The sequence below is a fragment of the Odocoileus virginianus genome, chromosome 21 (genome assembly GCF_023699985.2).
Source record: "Odocoileus virginianus isolate 20LAN1187 ecotype Illinois chromosome 21, Ovbor_1.2, whole genome shotgun sequence".
Classification (NCBI taxonomy): domain Eukaryota; kingdom Metazoa; phylum Chordata; class Mammalia; order Artiodactyla; family Cervidae; genus Odocoileus; species Odocoileus virginianus.
In genome coordinates this window covers 6,181,136-6,201,380 of record NC_069694.1, presented here as the reverse complement: position 1 = coordinate 6,201,380, position 20,245 = coordinate 6,181,136, and the positions used below count along the sequence as shown (strand labels likewise).

The window sequence follows — 20,245 nt, the reverse complement described above, 5'->3', positions numbered from 1 at the left end:
AGTTACTAAAATTATTGTGGAAACTAGAAAAATGTCCGTGGATTTGTAGATTTTTAAAAATAAAAATATCAATGATAAGACACTGAAATATGTACAGTTAAGGAATGTTACAATGGATTTGCTCTCCAGACCACAACTGCCTACATGCTAAAGAAAAACTGTTATCTTTAAATTATTAAATTTCAGCATCCAAACTAACAGCACAGGAGGAAAAGTGAAAGCCGCTCAGTTGTGTCCGACTCTTTGTGACCCCATGGACTATACAGTCGTGGGATTCTCCAGGCCAGAGTACTGGAGTGGGTAGCCTTTCCCTTCTCCGAGAGGGGATCTTCCCAACCCAGGGATTGAAGCCAGCTCTCCCGCACTGCGGGCAGATTCCTTACCAGCTGAGCCCCACAGGGAGCCTAAGAATCCTGGAGTGGGCAGCCTGTCCCCTCTCTGGGGTAAGTCACCATAAAGAAACGGATACAAAGGTTTCCAGAGCACCTTAAGAGTCAGCAGTCACTGCTACTGGAAGAGTTTGGGGAGTCACCTCCCTTGACCTATGACTCGTGTCCGGGTGGCTTTAATTAAGAGGAAAGCAAAATCCAGACACAGAAGTCAGAAGTTACTTAAAAGGCACCCTGGCTTTATCTGTGCATCAGTCATTACGTCTAGTCCAAACAGGCAGGCCTTTCTCAGCAAACAGCTCTCCTGATTAGCAATCAGATTTTGGAGACTTCCACGGCCACCTCCAGCCTTGTGGTCTGAAAAGCAAATACAATTCAGTCCAAAGCTCATATTTAAAGCAAACAAACTGAACATAAGAGTACACTTTCAGACACACTTCAGCACGATGGGATTCTTTGTCCTTCAAACCACATTTAGTAAATATCTTTCTCTTTTCTCATTCTCAACTCAACGTTTTAACCAAAAAGCTTTCAAGGGAACGTTCGCTGGCTTAGCATATACTTTACTACTCTGCCCATAAAAATTACCTCTCTCTTCTGCATGTAAAGAGGCAAGAAAAGGGGGAAATTTACAGTGTTTTTAAAAACATTCAGTAAGGTTTTATAAACTGTACTAAAAATACTGTGAATGGTTATGGTCATGATCATAAACTGCCCAGCTAGCTCTTTATTCTTGTTTAAAAGGAAAGAAAATGAATAAGTGAAAATGGCTAGAAAACTCAAATAATACAGAAAAGAAAGAGAAGTTTTTCGGTGTAATAACAGTACATATTTTTCCATGGGGAAGAAGATATAAGTACCAGCATATATATCTTCATTAAAACATTTATACAAAAGGAAATGGTATTCACATGATTTGGAAAAGACTTCTTTCATTTTATATAGATAAATGCACATATATACATATACAAGTGTATGTGTGTGTATATATATATAAATGATATAATTACAAATTGGCACACATATAGAGCTCCTTCATTCTTTACAAATAAGCTATGAGAGTAAAACTTGTACAAATATCTTGGCACAGAGTTAACAAAACCTATTTATGAAACTGCTGGTGATGTTAAATTTTGAAATATGTTACCAAATTGCCCTCCCGTGGCATCTACTTTATAAGATAATTCAATCTCAAACAGCAGTCCCTTTTCTGCATATAATGTAAGTATCACTACTGACCTGCTTTGTCTCAAACCACGTCACGGAACTGCCAGACAATCAACCCATCACAGAACAAGTCACGCTCTTCAGACAACACAGATTCTACACACCAAACCAGAAGCATCATGGATCAAAGCTGGAGGCTGGCAATCACAGCTTCGTGAAGAGTACCATGCAGCTGGCCTTTCACACTTTTCTCCATTCTTTGTCTAAGACACAACTGCAGGAATGGCTGGGTATGGGTAGAGAGATCACCATCTCCTAGGTATTTACCCCAGTGCACGCGGGATGCTATGATAAACCACCACAGAGGGGAGGCTCACAGACAACAGAAATGTATTCTTTCTCACAGTCCTGGAGGCTGGACGTCCAGTTCAAGGTGCTAGCACAGACACCTTCTGGTGAGGGCCCTCTTCCTGATTCAGTGCGGGAGTTCTCACGGTGTTCTCAAATGGCAGAAGGAGCCAGGATGTCTCTGGAGCCCCTGTTATACGGCAGTAATCAGGGCTCCACCCTCCTGACTGAAGCACCTCCCAAAGCCACCACCTCCTCATACCATCACCTTTGGGGGTTAGGATTTCACCATGTGCATTTGGGGAGGGGATACATTTATCTGGACTTCCCCAGTGACTCCGTGGTAAAAGAATCCGTCTGCAATGCTAGAGACACAGGTTCAATAGCTGGGTCTGAAAGATCCCCTGGAGTAGGACATGGCAACCCACTGCAGTATTCTTGTCTGGAGAATTCCATGGACAGAGGAGCCTGGCAGGCTGAAGTCCAAGGAGACGAGAGCGTTACCCGACTATGAACACTAGCAGACGGAAACACTGCAAGTCTGAGACCATCATAGAGTTGAACACCTTGATCCCTCCTCATGGTCAAATGCCACAGGGCCTCCATGGCAGACAGTGCCAAGAAGCTCGACGCTCCTCAGACAAGAAGTGCGGAGTCAGGGTCAGGGATAGTCAGGGATGGTCAGGGAAGCCCAGGATGACATTCTTCCTTCCTTCTCTAAGTAAGCTGCTTGGGACTGTCTCATTCCCTCAGCAACCAGACGCCTCCAGGCAACTGACGCAGGTTGACCAAGCACGTGGCTGGGCCACGTATCTTGGCTGTAAAATCAGGGATAGACCTCCAAACAGTCGTGCATCTTTATTTCTGCCTCTGAGGGTCTGATTAGGTATTTTCCTCAGGTAAAAAGCCTTGAAAAACCCCCATCCACTGACAACCTCCTACCTACTTATTTATCAAAAATAACGAAATGCCACTTCTCCAGATTAATCTACACCCATGTTAACCACTCTCTACTTGGCAATTCCAAAGCATCCTACTCATATAGTACTTAGGGCCTTTATTACCTCATTAGTTATAGAAACAATGCAAGATACACAAAGAGACACACACAGACTTTTGTATACAGACCAACCACTTTGTAAGCTGTGCAAAGCCTTTTATTTACACAGGTATATCATGAAATTTGAGAAATAAGTTTAGATTCAAATTTAAATCAGTAGCTGGGAGACTCGATCTCTCAGCTCCAGAGCATCTTCATCTGTAAAACAGGTAATGCTGTCTATCTTGTAGGATGCTTGTGAGGATTCTCCCCACCCCATCCAGTCCCACCAAGAGCTGAGAAAGCGCCTAAGTTCTCGGCACACTAGACAAGCTCAATAAAACGTCAGCTCTCCCACGAGGGCTCGTATTCTGGCTGTCTCTCCCCTAGGACACTTTATTTCGTTCCCTCCAGCAACTACCGAAGTTGACTTTGTTAATACCGTTAACAGGTTCATTTGGAATGTAACTGAATCGCACTGAACCAAGTAAAACTAACTCAGCATCTCTTAGCACTCACAAATTAACGCCGCCCTCAAGACCGGTGGCCATTTTTTCCTCCAACTTTAGAATCATCGAGGGCCTAAAGTCACGGCTGGAACTCCAGACTTTCTATTTCTGAGATATGTCTCTGGCAAAGCCACTAACTGCGTCTCACCTGCCCAGGCGCTGCCGCTGGGGACACTAGAAAAGAGCCACAGCACTCACAAACTATTTACAGCCTGAAGTCGTCAAGAAAACCACCCTTAAGAGACCAAGCATGGACTAGCTGCTATCTAAATTCTGTCCTCAAAGGGCCTCAGCAGCATGAAGAATGCAAGAAAAACTGTTTCCTTTAATTCTTAAAAAGAACACAGCAGCAAACTATATAGAGCAATTTCCTAACGAAAGTCAGACTGATGTTGACATTCATTTTCAAAATGAATCACTGGCTTGGACACTGTCTATGCAAAAACATCCAACAGACTTATTTTTGTTTATAAATGAAGAACAATTCTTTTTTGAACAGTAATAACTAATTTGCAAACTTGAGAATTTCTTAACAGTTACCATATATAGGTCATATTCGGACAGTATCATCAAGATTAAATGTTTCCTTCATTATAGATCATGACGGGACTGAGAAACCACTGCTTGTTCTTACATCAGTAATTATACTAAAATAAATGACAACTGACTACATGTCACTGGAGTACGATACCTTTGAAGGCCTTTAAGGGAAACCTAGTACCTTATAGGTTTTTTTAAAGACAAATATAAAGACACGCAAAAAATCAAAAGATGCAACATTCCAAACCCTATTAATACACACATTTACCATAAACATCCTCATTAACGGTTTCACAGGAATGTGGTTTCTCCTAATGAAAGCCAGTTCCAGACAAGCTCTTTATTCTTGTACCAGCCTCACCAAATGTGGCCACACTGACCTGATTTTGGCTTTATCTGCAACCATGTTATTATAAACAAGCAGGAACCATCACAAATGTAACTGCACCACAACCCCACCTGCAGCAGCTCACTCACTGCAAACCTCTAACTCCAGACTGCGTAAGGCCCCACTCAAACTCAAGGGCAGCTCAGAAGTTACCGGCACTCAGCCCTCCTGTGCTTCAGTTCCCTAACAAAAGCAAGGCCAACGGGACCACAGCCTCCTGGAACATTATACTACACTCCCCACAGGGCCAGTCATCATTCTGTCACTAGGTCACAAGGACTTTTTAAAAGGACACCAAAGAGAAAGAAAACACTGAAAGGAGAGACCGGGTTAAAAAATTCACGATACCCATTTCCAGCTCCTAGAGAAATAAACGAAAGCTTACCTACTGTTTTTTCTCTTAAATGAAAATAAAATGGGTAATTCCATGTGGCTCCGTGGATGTCCTTCTATGAAGTGACTTTATCTACCAAAGGACTGCAAGGAGAGCAAAGGGACCAGGTAACAAGCACGTCAGCCCCGCAAGGGTGGGGATGAGAAGGTGACAAAGAAAGAGCAGGAGGCAGGTAGGCCGGCCTGGAGCACTGAGCCCTCCGGAAGACAGCAGGCAGGGCCTGACCTACTAATGGAACTGCAGAAAACATGCTCTAAATCAAATCGTGTGATTTTAAAATCTGATTAAAGTCCAATAACAGATGTCTGCTTTTAGCTATATGACAGGGAGGAGAAATGTCTCTGAATCTCACCAAGACAAAATTAATATTTTTTCACTTTAAAAATAAAAGTCAAAATTGTAACTTTACCAGAAAATAAAGTGGCCAACTAGAATCCAAACATCACAATAAAGCACCTTTTTCCTTTTCTGATCTTTATGCATTCACAATTTTTCCAAGTCATAACTAAAGAAGAGACAAAAATGTGCAGTCCTTATGTTTCTAAAGTAATTAATGTCTTCACAGCAAGCAGTCTATTGAGAACCATACCAACAAAAGGCAAAAACAGCACACTTAAAGATAAAAGTGTACCTAGCACTTTATATTACAAAAAAGGTCCAATCTGCATACAACATAAAACCATACTATAATCTCCAAACCCAAGGCATTTTAATTGATAGTTTTCATATAGTAAAATAATCATTTTATAACATTTATCTTTCTTTGTATAAAGACTCAATTCATATAATCATTAACGAAAACACTTTAAATTCTTGAAATAATATACCAAACATGTAAATCCTTCAGTCAGTAATCACTGGTAATGATTAAGACAGACATAATCTTACCTGCCTCCTGAGAAACCTGTATGCAGGCCATTAAGCAACAGTGAGGACCAGACACAGAACAATGGACAGTTCAAAATTGGGAAAGGAGTACATCAAGGCTGTACATTGTCACCCTATTTAACTTATATACAGAGTACATGTGGCCAGATGCCAGGCTGGACGAATCATAAGCTGATATCAAGAACGCCGGGAGAAATATTAACAACCTTGGATATACAGATGATAGCACTCTAAAGGAAGAAAGTGAAGAGGAACTAAAGAGCCTCTTGATAAAGGTGAAAGAGGAAGACTGAAAAAGCTGAGTAAAAACCCAACATTCAGAAAACTGAGACCATGGCATCTGGTGCCATCACTTCATGGTAAACAGATGGGGAAACAGTGGACATAGTGACAGGTTTTACATTCTTCAGCTCCAAAATCACTGTGGATGGTGCTGACTGCAGCCATGAAGTTAAAAGACACTTGCTCCTTGGAAGAAAAGCTATGATAAACCTAAACAGAGTATTTAAAAGCAGAGCCATTACTTTGCCGACAGAAGTTCGTAGAGTCAAAGCTATGATTTTTCCAGTAGCCATGTACAGATGTGAGAGTCAGACCAAAAAAGAAGGCTGCGTGCCAAAGAATTGACGCTTCTGAACTGTGGTGTTGGAGAAGACTCCCCAGGGTCCCCTGGAGACCAAGGAAATCCAAACAGTCCACCCTAAAGGAAACCAACCCTGAATATTCACTGGAAGGACTGATGCAGAAGCTTCAATACCCTGGCCACCTGATGCAAAGAGCTGACTCACTGGAAAAGACCCTGATGCTGGGAAAGATTGAGGGCAGGAGGAGAAAGGAGTGGCAGAAGATGAGACGCTTGGATGGCATCACTGACTCAACGGACATGAGTTTGAGCAAACTCTGGGAGATAGTGAAGGACAAGGAAGCCTGGCGTGCTGCAGTCCACGGGGTCACAAAGAGCTGGACCCGACCTAGAGACTAAAAAACAAAAGGCCACAGAGCACGGAAACTCCACTTTCAGCTCAACTTTTCTGAAACCTAAAAGTGCTTCCATCAAACAAAGACTATTAATTTTTTTTAAGTCCAATAAGGTCAATTATAAAAAACACAAAGTAATCATCATAAAGCCCAACCTTGAGAAGAGGAAACCAATCGGTAAAGTTCATGACGCATTTGGAATTCTGCTTACACCAGAAAGCCAGCTCTTGTTTTTGGTGAGAAGAGCAGCTGTTCCCCTCCGGTGTTGAACTCTGGACAACTTTTTGATAACCTCTCATTTGGCTGCTCCCGAAACAATTGTGTTTACAGTAAATACCAAGATTCTACTACTGGTGAAACTCTGAAATTATCTTCCTTATCTGCAATTAACTATAGGCTCTGGAAAGCCTCCCTTTCTTTCAGACTCAAAAAAGCAAGTAATTGAATTAAATATAGTTCTAAATATGTGCCTGCTCGTCCTCTGTGAAATAACAGCTCTCTCTGCTCGCCTCTTCCCAAGCCAGCAGAATAATAATAATAATTCTGCATTCCTTTGACGCCCACAGAGTTTTGCTCTTAGCTCTGGTGATACACTTTCACTTGGGGTCAGCTGGCCTCACACTCATCTGATCTGGCCGATCGCTACAAGCCCCTGAGGACAGGGGCGGAGCCACGGTCACTTCATGCGAAGACTTCACACTGAAAGGTATGGCAAAGCAGGATGCTTTTGGATCGAAGTGATGGACCCGTAATTCAAACTACCTAGCTAACCTTCTGGGAGAGTGAAAGTGGAGTTGCTGGCTTTGGGGGCTGCTGGGTCTGGGCCCACCACGGAGGGTGTAAGGTGGGCGTACGTGTGCATGTGTCCCCCTGCCCCATTCCCTTTCCTCCATCAGCCTACTCTGATTTCCTCTATGCTGACTTCACTCTAGGGAAGGGTCTTCCTATGTGGTAGCAAAGAGGGTCACTAGCAGCTCCAGCTTAACAAACCCACAGACAGGAAAAAGCTCTCTGCAGCAGTTTCATAATTCCACACCTCCACAACGGGTCCTTGGGACCCTGACTAGCCAAGCTGATGTCACATGCCCACGACAGAAGTGATGGAGTCATCGCCTCCTCTGACTACATGGGCTGAGAACAAAGCAAGTGACTGATGGCCCAGGGGAAAGCCGCGTGATTTACTGAAAGGAGGAGGAGGAGATGCTGGGTGGGCAAAGCCAACACTCAGTGCTTCACAGGCTCTGAAGACCGCTGACTCGTTCCCTTCCGCTATGACGTGTAACCCCCTTCTGCTTACCGCATGCAGCACTGAACACTGAACACAAGGTGTTTCCAGCGCCTGCCCCCGTCTGATCTTTCTCAGAGTGAACCCTTTCCCGCCGCACTGCCACCTGTGGGGCGGGCTATGCAGCTTCCTCCTCCTGCTTCACGGTAGGCTGTGTTGCGTTTAGTTACATTCCTACTGTCTGCAGGACGTTTCTTCTCCTTCGTCCTGGGTATCTCAACACCACGTGCACACACTGTTGAAAACAAATGTGTTGCTAGCTTTTGTTTGGAGAGAGATTTAAGAGTAAGACACCACCCTTATGGCAGAAAGTGAAGAGGAACTAAAAAGCCTCTTGATGAAACTAAAAGAGGAGAGTGAAAAAGTTGGCTTAAAGCTCAACATTCAGAAAACTAAGATCATGGCATCCGGTTCCATCACTTCATGGCAAATAGATGGGGAAACAGTGGAAACAGTGTCAGACTTTATTTTTTTGGGCTCCAAAATCACTGCAGATGGTGACTTGCAGCCATGAAATTAAAAGACACTTACTCTTTGGAAGAAAAGTTATGACCAACCTAGACAGCATATTAAAAAGCAGAGACATTACTTTGCCAACAAAGGTCCGTGTAGTCAAGGCTATGGTTTTTCCAGTGGTCGTGTATGGATGTGAGAGTTGGAATGTGAAGAAAGCTGAGCACTGAAAAATTGATTCTTTTGAACTATGGTGTTGGAGAAGACTCTTGAGAGTCCCTTGGACTGCAAGGAGATCCAACCAGTCCATCCTAAAGGAGATCAGTCCTGGGTGTTCTTTGGAAGGACTAATGCTGAGGCTGAAATGCCAAAATTTTGGCCACCACATGCGAAGAGTTGACTTATTGGAAAAGACCCTGATGCCAGCAGGGAGTAGGGGCAGGAGGAGAAGGGGACGACAGAGGATAAGATGGCTGGATGGCATCACCGACTCAATGGGCCTGAGTTTGAGTAAAGTCCGGGAGTCTGTGATGGACAGGGAGGCCTGGCGTGCTGTGGTTCATGGGGTCACAAAGAGTCGGACACGACTGAGCGACTGAACTGAACTGAACTGAAAAGTTTGCCAAGCAAACCAAAGGAACACACACAGAAGTACCCCGCCTCCCCCAGAACGCGGCAGGTCTCCACAATCCACCCTTCCTGGTGTGGAAACACATGAGGGCAAGTCTCTGAGAGCATCGGGACAAGCCCAGGCTCTCTCCCCAAAATAAAGCCAAGATCAGAGAGTAACTACGGGTGACCTCTGGCTGTGGTTTGCTGTACATTTGCTAAGTAAGACCTTCTTCTCTTCTCTGTGAGAGAGAGGATGGGACAGAGGAGAGGGGAAAGGAAAAGAAAGAAAGGAGAATAAAATGCACCATATCCAGAAGTTTGTCAGGCTGTCTGCCATTTGTACAATAGCCAGGAGTCCCTCAGATAACTGGGAATGATTATTTAGGGGTTGTCTCAAAAACACTCCATGAAATGAACAAAACCACCTTCCCCGTGTGATCCAATCCCCTTTACCCAGCCTCTCTGATCTTATACCAACCTGATCTTGCTTACGTTATCGTCTGTCTCAGGCTTTCACAGGAGCTTTCTTTTATGGATTTTCCATCCAGCAAACGTTTCTGTTCCCCGGCTGGGCAGGTCCGACCACAGCATGCTTGGCTACGGACGGCAGCAGCTCACTCACAGCAGCTCCAACCTGGAGGGGGGAAGGCCGGAATCCATTAGAGGAATTCACAAACACTCTCTCTCTCAGGACTGGATGTCTGCCAGGAGAACCCCCAGCATCGCCCAAACGTTTAAAATCATTAATGAACAGAGACAAGAGTTTATAAGGTCTCCTAAAGACACCTTACAAGTTTGGGCTATTCTGAGGGGGAGGATTGAAGTGCTTAATTATTACTAAAAAGGTTTGGCCAAATGCTTATGCTCTGTTTGTGGAAAATTTAAAAGCCAGATGTTTTAATTAACCACAGAAAACACAAGCTACAACTAAAATTTCATGAGCACACTGATCTGCCCTGTGGAAAACCACAGGAATGTTCTGGCAAGGCTCAGACTGAATTCTTGGGACACAGAGGGCTGGGATCATTCCCCTTAGGAACCCGAACAGAAAATTAACTTGCTCAATATGTTTTAAAAAAAGTAAAATGAAACCCAGATTTAATCTCAATCAAATACAAAAGCATTTCAGGACTTCAAAGGGCACCACCAAAAGACACCAAAGGGAAAGGTCACAAAAAATTCCAGTGTGGTTCAGGATTTAGAATGTATTTTCAATGCAAAGTGAATAGTGTAGCAGAAAAGTTCACAGGCTCAATAACCCAAAGGAGAAACTAATCATCTTTCATTTCCTAATAGAGGAAAATGATGCATGAAAACCAGTATTCAAAAATATTATCAAATGTAAAATATGTTCAGGCAAAAGGAATCACTTAACTATCCTACTTTAGGCCAAACCTACAGCCTGGCCCACACTAGCTACTATGCTTCAGCTGGAAGAATCAAGGCATCCAGAAAAACTGCTAAAATAACTTAGGCTCACTGAATTTAGAAACAGAAAAATGAGGGAATCTTATAAAAGCAATTAGTGAACAATTAAGAACAGATTAAAAAGTCTTTTGTTAGTTATGGTAATAGTTATGACAGCATCAATATACATCAAATATCAATTCAAGAGAGAATGAAACATATGTTATTTTCAGATACTAGGTCCACAATTCTATTTCTGTAAGTCACAGACCTTGACACAAGTGTGCCAAGCATAATATTACATTAATCTCCATCTTCATTTGAAACCTTTGTGGCAAAAATAATTTCAAAAGAAACACAGCAGGAAAAAAAAGATATCAAGTTATCTATCTGTGGTATAATCCCAGTTTTGTTCTACAAATTGAGTGTATATAATCTAAAGATTTCAAAGCATGAACAATAATGGCTGTTTCTGGATCATAGATTTAGACATATTTGTGTTTACATCTTCGTGTTTCTCCAAGTTTTCTACAATTAATATGTATCATTTTTAGAATTAGAATATTTTTAAATAAGGTTTTTCTTATTAAACAACATGGGGACACGAATCAGAAATGGAATACCAATATAATATATTAGCCTCATTTGTGGACTTCCTCTTATCTGAAAAATAAAAGCTAAAATCAAAAAGACTTCTTTATCTGAACTCTGTAATTCTTTATTTAGAAGTTCAAAAGCCACGTGTCCAATAATACCCCCAGGGCTGAACAACTACTTCTCTAGAAACAAGAAATTTTTACTGATCTTGCAAACCTGTCACAAAGAAACAAGAATGTACTTATTCCTCTCTCTTAACTAATGCATCTAAATTTCTCTATCACTAGCCATGCTATACAACTGTCACTTAATGAAAACTGTCCTGATGTTACTTAAGATTTCACAGGAGCAGAGCCCTTGGGAAACACCGCCACATGCCATTTCTGATATTCCTGGCATCTCAGAAAACACAAAACACAACGGTGGAATCTTAAGGGCACGGCAACCCACTCCAGTATTCTTGCCTGGGGAATTCCATGGTCAGAGGAGCCTGGTGGGCCGCAGTCCGTAGGGTCACGAAGAGTCGGACACGACTGAGCAACGAACACTTTGACTAACACTGGGGTACTTGGCAGTCCATCATTCTAAGAAGCCAGCATCCTCAGGTTACAAATGAGGACACTGTGGCCCAGAGAGGTCAAATGTCTCTTCCAAGGCCACACAGCTGGCGGGGCAGGGATAAGTCCAGATCACCGGCTCCACTGAGATCAAGTGCTCAATCCACCACTACAATGTCTCAGCACGTCTCCACCACAGGTTAAATTCACATTAGCAAAACGAGTAGAACAGGACAAGAAATGTATTCCGTCAAAAATGAAATGCACGCAGGAAAAGAAAACCAGAGACTCAAAGCTGCGCTGAACTAGATGAGGCTCTGCCCACAACCCACTCTGCCGGAGAAACAACGGCTGCAGTGTGAGCGGGCAGCAGGTGCCTCGAACAGAAACCGCCTGCCGTGCCAAAAGCTCTCTGGTCCTAGGACTTGTCCTGCTGAAGACAGCAGGGCTTCACTGCTTGAAGCAGGACAAGAGGTTTTCAACACGAGAACACAACACTGGCCCCTGTGAGCCGCCTGTGGGTGAGACAGGGATGCGTGCTCACCCCACTGATGGAGGTAAACGATCTACTAAATGACCAGACACCGAGTCTGAGCCACCTCCTTCTGAAACAACTCAGGTTTTAGGGAAGAGATGTTACTGATTTCACAAATTAACAAACAGGGTGGGGATCACTTTGTAAAGTACAGAAACAGCAAATCTTTGTTATGTACCTAGGACTAACAGTGTTGTAGGTCCATTATACTTTAATAAAACATTGTTTGAAAAGAAAGGAAGGAAGGAACAGGAAGGAAAGGAGAGAAGAGAGTCACCAATAACTAAAACAAAATAATCCTAACGCTTCATGTCTTACGCCAGATACAACTGTGGGGGTAAGCAGGACTTCTCACTTCCTCTAAGTGACTCTAAGTGACAGTGTACGAACACTGCTCCTCTTCACTTTTTTCTCAGCATCCACCTATAGCATCCACACAGGTCAGAAACCTGTATGTCCCACAGATGTGAACAGCCTGATGAGTTGGGGAAAGGAGAGGACAGATGGCAATGACGAACTCAGAAGTGCTCCCTGAAAAGCCTTCATTGAGTTCCCTCCCGTCACCCCGTGCCTACTGGGCATCAGGACCACAAAGGCAGGAACTGTGAAGCCGCTAAATAAAGCTGCATCCAAGGACGATGTGAGCCGGCTTTGTAAGCGCTGGGACCAACACAATGGCCCCGTCCCGCCTCATCTCAGGAGTCAGGCGCCCGAAAAAAACACCTATTTTTTCCACCCCAAACTGCTCCTTCTCCACTATCTATTTCCATGACTGGACCCTGGAGGAAAGACAATATTGACAGTTTATTCATTCCCTTCTGTGCCTCTGCTCTGATGCTAAAGGTTAATATCCACAGAGGGCAAAAGGAATCAGATTCTTGTTGCTGTTTCACAATGAAATCAAAGCTTGGTAATGAGTGTTGTTCTAGGAACTCTTGGAAAGTCATTTGTAAGGTAGTGACAGTAAGTTTAAATTTAGCAGTCTGGTACAATGAACTCTGACCTGCTAATCAAATTTGGCACAATCTTGCTGAAATCAAAATTATCCTTCTCAAGGAGAGACTAAGCAGAACTCAGACCAGACTCACTGATTCTGAAACCCTGTCTGCTGGGAACCGTGACTGTGTGCTACTTGGCTCTTCACCTTCACTCAATGTCTTTGGTCAAACACGCCCCTAGATACTGCCACGACCTGAGAATCTTAAATGGACGGTCAGCACTTTTCCCCCGTTTTAACAGCACAGGGAAAGCTGGTCCTTCCTGAGCCTGATTCCAGGAATATTAGCCAAGCCAATTCAATACTTCTAAAATTTCTCTCTCAAAATGATCAGGAGGACCAGGCAAGACTATGCCAGAGAACATTCCTTTCGTGGTGCGGGAAATCTTATTTTAAAAACTTAGAATGAGAGTATTAATAACTTCACATCTTAAAATATTTGGGAGAGAAGAGTATAAGTTATTTGAAATAATGAGGGCTGTGTTTTAAATCACGCATCACCAGCAACTGAAATCTATTCTAAATAAGCGAAACTGGCACCCAATGAAGTCTATGGAGACATGACAATTTTGAAAAGGTTTCATACAGTAACGCCCCCTGTCATGCGCTCAAGTAAAGAGGGTTGCAACAGTTTGGAAGGGGCGGAATTTATGCTTTCTAATGTTCTAAAAACTATTCTTCAGAAGCAAAATTGGTTCAAAATTGGAAGAGGGATACAAACGACAAGGCTGTATACTGTCACCCTACCTATTTAACTCATATGAAGAGTACATCATGCAAAATGCCGGGCTGGATGAATCACAAGTTGGAATCAAGACTGCCAGGAGAAATATCAACAGCATCAGATATGCAGATGATACGACTCTAATGGCAGAAAGTGGAGAGGAACGAAAGAGGCTGCTGGGCTATAAAATTAACACACAGAAATCTCTTGCATTCCTATACACTAACAATGAGAAAACAGAAAGAGAAATTAAGGAAACAATACCATTCACCACTGCAACAAAAAGAATAAAATACTTAGGAGTATATCTACCTAAAGAAACAAAAGACCTATACATAGAAAACTATAAAACACTGATGAAAGAAATCAAAGAGGACACAAACAGATGGAGAAATATACCGTGTTCATGGATTGGAAGAATCAATATTGTCAAAATGGCTATACTACCCAAAGCAATCTATAGATTCAATGCAATCCCTATCAAACTACCAATGGTATTTTTCACAGAACTAGAACAAATAATTTCACAATTTGTATGGAAATACAAAAAAACCTCGAATAGCCAAAGTAATCCTGAGAAAGAAGAATGGAACTGGAGGAATCAATCTGCCTGACTTCAGACTATACTACAAAGCCACAGTCATCAACACAGTATGGTACTGGCACAAAGACAGAAATATAGATCAATGGAACAGAATAGAAAGCCCAGAGATAAACCCACGAACCTATGGTCACCTTATCTTCGACAAAGGAGGAAAGGATATACAATGGAAAAAAGACAACCTCTTTAACAAGTGGTGCTGGGAAAACTGGTCAATCACCTGTAAAAGAATGAAACTAGAACACTTTCTAACACCATACACAAAAATAAACTCAAAATGGATTAAAGATCTAAATGTAAGACCAGAAACTATAAAACTCCTAGAGGAGAACATAGGCAAAACACTCTCCGACATAAATCACAGCAGGATCCTCTATGACCCACATCCCAGAATTTTAGAAATAAAAGCAAAAATAAACAAATGGGACCTAATGAAACTTAAAAGCTTTTGCACAACAAAGGAAACTATAAGCAAGGTGAAAAGACAGCCCTCAGATTGGGAGAAAATAATAGCAAAAGAAGCAACAAAGGATTAATCTCAAAAATATACAAGCAACTCCTCCAGCTCAACTCCAGAAAAATAAATGACCCAATCAAAAAATGGGCCAAAGAACTAAACAGACATTTCTCCAAAGAAGACATACAGATGGCTAACAAACACATGCAAAGATGCTCAACATCACTCATTATCAGAGAAATGCAAATCAAAAACACAATGAGGTACCATTACACGCCAGTCAGGATGGCTGCTATCCAAAAGTCTACAAGCAATAAATGCTGGAGAGGGATGTGGAGAAAAGGGAACCCTCTTACACTGTTGGTGGGAATGCAAATTAGTACAGCCGCTATGGAAAACAGTGTGGAGATTTCTTAAAAAGCTGGAAATAGAACTGCCATATGACCCAGCAATCCCACTTCTGGGCATACACACCGAGGAAACCAGATCTGAAAGAGACACGTGCACCCCAATGTTCATCGCAGCACTGTTTATAATAGCCAGGACATGGAAGCAACCTAGATGCCCATCAGCAGACGAATGGATGAGGAAGCTGTGGTACATATACACCATGGAATATTACTCAGCCATTAAAAAGAATTCATTTGAATCAGTTCTAATGAGATGGATGAAACTGGAGCCCATTACACAGAGCGAAGTAAGCCAGAAAGATAAAGACCATTACAGTATACTAACACATATATATGGAATTTAGAAAGATGGTAACGATAACCCTATATGCAAAACAGAAAAAGAGACTCAGATGTATAGAACAGACTTGTGGACTCTGGGAGAAGGCGAGGGTGGGATGTTTCAAGAGAACAGCATTGAAACATGTATATTATCTAGGGTGAAACAGATCACCAGCCCAGGTTGGGTGCATGAGACAAGTGCTCGGGCCTGGTGCACTGGGAAGACCCAGAGGGATCGGGTGGAGAGGGAGGTGGGAGGGGGGACCGGGATGGGGAATACAAGTAAATCCATGGCTAATTCATTTCAATGTATGACAAAAACTACTGTAATGATGTAAAGTAATTAGCCTCCAACTAATAAAAATAAATTGAAAAAAAAAAAGAAAGAGGCTGCTGATGAGGGTGAAAGAGAAGAGTGAAGGAGATGGCTTGAAACTCAATATTCAAAAAGCTAAGATCACAGCATCCAGTCCCATCACCAGATGGCAGATAGATGGGGAAAAAATCGAAACAATGGCAGATTTTATTTTCTTGAGCTCCAAAGTCACTGAGGACAATGACTGCGGCCGTGAAATTAAAAGACACTTGCTCCTTGGAAGAAAAGTTATGACCAACCTAGACAGTGTATTAAAAGGTAGGAACATCACTTTGACAACAAAGGTCTGTCTACTGAAAGCTCTGAATTTTCCAGTAGCCATGTACAGATGCGAGAGCTGGACTATAAGGAAGGCTGAGTGAGGAAGAATGGATGCTTTTGAACTGTGGTGTTGGAGAAGACTCTTGAGAGTCCCTTGGACTGCAAGGAGATCAAACCAATCATTCCTAAAGGAAACCAACCCTGAATATTCATTGGAAGGACTGATGCTGAAGCTCCAATACTTTGGCCACCTGATGCAAAGAGCCGACTCATGGAAAAGCCTCTGGCGCTGTGAAAGACTGAGGGCAGAAGGAGAAGGGGGCGACAGAGGATGAGATGCTTGTGTGGCACCATCGATTAATGGACATGAGTTTGAGCAAACTCTGGGAGATACTGAAGGACAGAGAGCCTGGTGTGCTGCAGTCCATGGGGTCACACAGAGTGGGACACGACTTGGTGACTGAACAACAACAAAAGCTGTTCTGGGAAAAATACGGGATGAAGAAACCAACAGATGTAGAGGTTGTGGTCCCAGCTCTGCTCCTTATGACCCGAGGCTTTCTGGGATAACTAACATGCACTCTTTACCTTCTGTTTCATCATCTGCAACAGTGGGATGATACTACTGGCCAGTTTCATGGGACTCTCAACCAATAAAACCAAATAAGAAGGCATTACGTAAGTTTTTAAAGCACTGTGTATTCATTCAACGCATATTTACTAAGAAACTACAAAGCTGCCAGATACAGCCCTGTGGATTCAACCACAAACAAGAGACCCAGCCCCTTCCTGCAAAGACCTAGGTGATGAGATGCAGTTAAATCTGTAAGAGGCACCGGGAGTTATGGGACATGCAGGCAGCTTCCAATCCGAACATCAGAAAAATATGATATACTGTTACCTTCACAAACTCTTGGGGAAGTTTCTCAAGAGCTTGTAAAGGTAGCAGGAGATGCAGTTTTTAGTTCGGGTTAATTGTTAGCTCGTTCTTAGTGCATTTTTACTAAACACTCACAACGTGCCAGGCACTATTCTAGGTACTGGAGATCTAGCCCTGAACAAAATTTCCGCCCTAATTCAGCTGATATTCCTCATCCACATGAAGTGTAAGAAGCAGGAACTAAACAGAGTTAAGCAGCAAGGATGCTTCTGCTGCAATATAATGGTTTCTTTTTCCACCAAAATAGCCACACATGAAAGTTAAAAGGAATATTCCAATTGACCTAAATACACTAAACATTTTATTTCTTAAATCTCCAGGCTACATTTTACAATATGCCAAATAACTGCCACCATATGAAAAGCACTCTTGGGTCTGAGGGATTATGATTTGTATCTTTTGGCATGGAGAACACTCTCCATACCCCCCCCCCACCAATGAAAACGAACATATGCTGGAATCCATCCAAACACAACCTCAGTTTTAACAAGGGGAATATCAGTTATTTTAGAATCATTTCCTGTAGTCATTTTTTTAAAGGATAAAAAAAATGAACTCTATTTTTTTTTTTTTTTTTTAGAAACTAAACTGAACATGCCAAATGTCTGCCTTCACAAAGTGTCCTTTAAAAATCTATCTAAGCCAAGGGGAGGGCATGAGAACTAGGATGTCCAGAAGATAGTTGACCCAACAGTCTAAAAATTCAATATGGGATGGAGGTGCAGGGGATGAGGAAAGGAGAAAGAAAAATGAAAGGAAGGTACAGGAGTGAAAAGTTACACAATGATCTCCAGGATTAAAAACCTGAAGCGTTCACATGCTCAACAAATACCAAGAGCTAATGTTCAAAATACTGTATAGCAAAGAAAAGGTTTTTAAAAAAAAAAAAAAAAAAAAAAGACCAAAACGCTACTCAGCCCAAGAGCAAGGGTTCCTAAACTGGGAGGTTCCTACCACAAAATACAAAGTCCAAAGCCCGGGTGTGCAGACGATGTACAAAAGCTGTGGAAGAGCCCACGGACCTTCACTTTTCTAGCTGGCCCCAAACGATGCTGATCCACAACAGTCCCACAGCTGGGAACCACTGACTTACTGTATTTCCTTGTTGAAAAAAGTTCTGGAATGTTTTTATTATAATAATGGATAATTCTTTTGCTAAGTACTTTCCACTAATCCTTCATCCTGAAGTAGGAACTATTACTATGCCTATTTTTTTAAGTGGAGAAATTTGAGGCATGAAGAGGTCAAATGACGTGATTGATGTTACACAGCTTTTAAATCAAGAACCTGGGATTTCTGGCCAAGTCCTATCTGCCCCGTATTTTCTTAGCACTCTGATCTGGTGAACTTTAGCAAGCTAAATCTGCTTCCCATTCGCTAGTCTAAGGCTGTCATGTAAGTAATCATCTTAATAATATACTACAGGCATTAATACAGAACTTAAATCCCCAAATTCAGTAATAAACTGTGTAATCTGAGAGAGTGCTGGGAAAATCATACTTAAAACGTGGTCTCTTCAGAGTAGTAGGGAGGTACCTGGCCAGGTCTGAGTTACTTTAATTACCTTCCATTCCATCTTAAGATCAGTAAAAGAATGCTTATGATCTTAAGGAACATATGCTCCTTCACCAACATTAGACTTTTTCCTAGAAAAAAGCTGGACACAGCAAAGTCAGGTTCATTAGGAATTACTGCCAAGAGTTTCACATCTTCTCAACAATTTCATGCTTTTTTTTGGTGTTATTCCATCTGCCTAGACTGCCTCACCCTACTACTCTGATGTGCCAGCTATTTGTCCTTTGAGGCCCAGCCCAAATATTACCTCCTTCATAAAGCCTTCTCAGACACTCTGGCAGAAATAGTAACATTGAAAATTTACGATCTTCAGTGCTTCTCCTACTGCATAGGACAGGCTGATGCTTACTCAGGTATACATACGCCTTATCTTAACAGAGTCCTGGCAGCAACTCACCCTTTCACCCTTTGTTCTCAGGGGGCCTGAGCTCTTTCTGGTTCTTCCCCATCTTTCCTAATCCCTTCTTGGGCTCCTTTGTATATGATCACTAGAATACTAACAATGGTGTTCACAAAGGCTTCATCCTGACTCCCCTCACAACTTCACATAAACCTTCTAGGTGACTTCAGCCATGTTGCCAAGTCCAGCTACCAGCAGAGTCTGATGACTCCCCTTCACCCATCCAATAAAATCATCCATTCATTCATCAAACATTTACTGAGACAGACTCTATGCCAAATACGCACCAGGCATCCTCTCCAGGTCAGACCTCTCACTTGACTGTTCTCGGTCCAACCCACTAGGATCACAGCTCCTGGTTCATTTATGCCCTTGCTCCCTACTGCATCCATTCTAGGAGGCACATCTCTTCCAGTTTCACAGAGGTAACAGTGATATGCGTCTTACAAAACAAGCACATTTCTTCCAGTTTCACAGAGGTAATAGTGATATGTATCTTACAAAAAATGGCATCTTAAACACTTTTGGCAATGTTTTCTTAAATCTTATACACATACCAAAACAGTGGCTCTTAGAAACAGTAGCATCTTAAAGTCTATGAACCCCAGACTATCTTAGTATATTTCCCTCCCATTATTCTACAACAGTGCTGTCCAAGAGAACTTTCTTTGATGGTGGAAATGTGTCATATTTGTGTTGTCCAATATAGTAGTCACTATCCACAAGTACCTTGAAATGTGACTAGTATGACCAAGGCACTGAATTTTTATTTTTATTTAATTTTAATGATATTTATATACATGTTTACCAATTTCCTTATCATTCCTTTTTGCATCTTAGACTTTCCTTCTGGAATCACTTTCTTCTTCATGAAGTACATCCTTCAAGTTTCTTAGTAAAATGTGCCACAGTAAGTTTTTAATTTTTTGCAAAGTATATTTTGCCTTCTTCTTGAATGACAGTTTTGCTGATATACTATCAATAGTATTTTCTTTTAGCATTCTGAAAATACTTTTCCAGCATCCATACTGCTGTTGAGAAGTCAGCTGTCAGTCTATTATTCCCTTGATAAACAATCTATCTTTCCTATCTGGGTA

At 42.1% G+C, this 20,245-nt stretch overlaps 1 protein-coding gene across 11 annotated transcripts in view; it reads right to left on the bottom strand.

The window, feature by feature from the left end:
- Positions 1-20,245, bottom strand: part of APBB2 (amyloid beta precursor protein binding family B member 2) — a 405,670-nt gene that overhangs the window by 275,593 nt on the left and 109,832 nt on the right. For 10 of the 11 annotated variants that reach the window (XM_070451963.1, XM_070451967.1, XM_070451970.1 and 7 more), the window contains one exon: positions 9,469-9,624. The gene's annotated coding sequence lies outside the window, so the exon portion shown is untranslated. The remainder of the gene's footprint in view (positions 1-9,468; positions 9,625-20,245) is intronic. The other variant, XM_070451964.1, reaches the window with a different exon arrangement.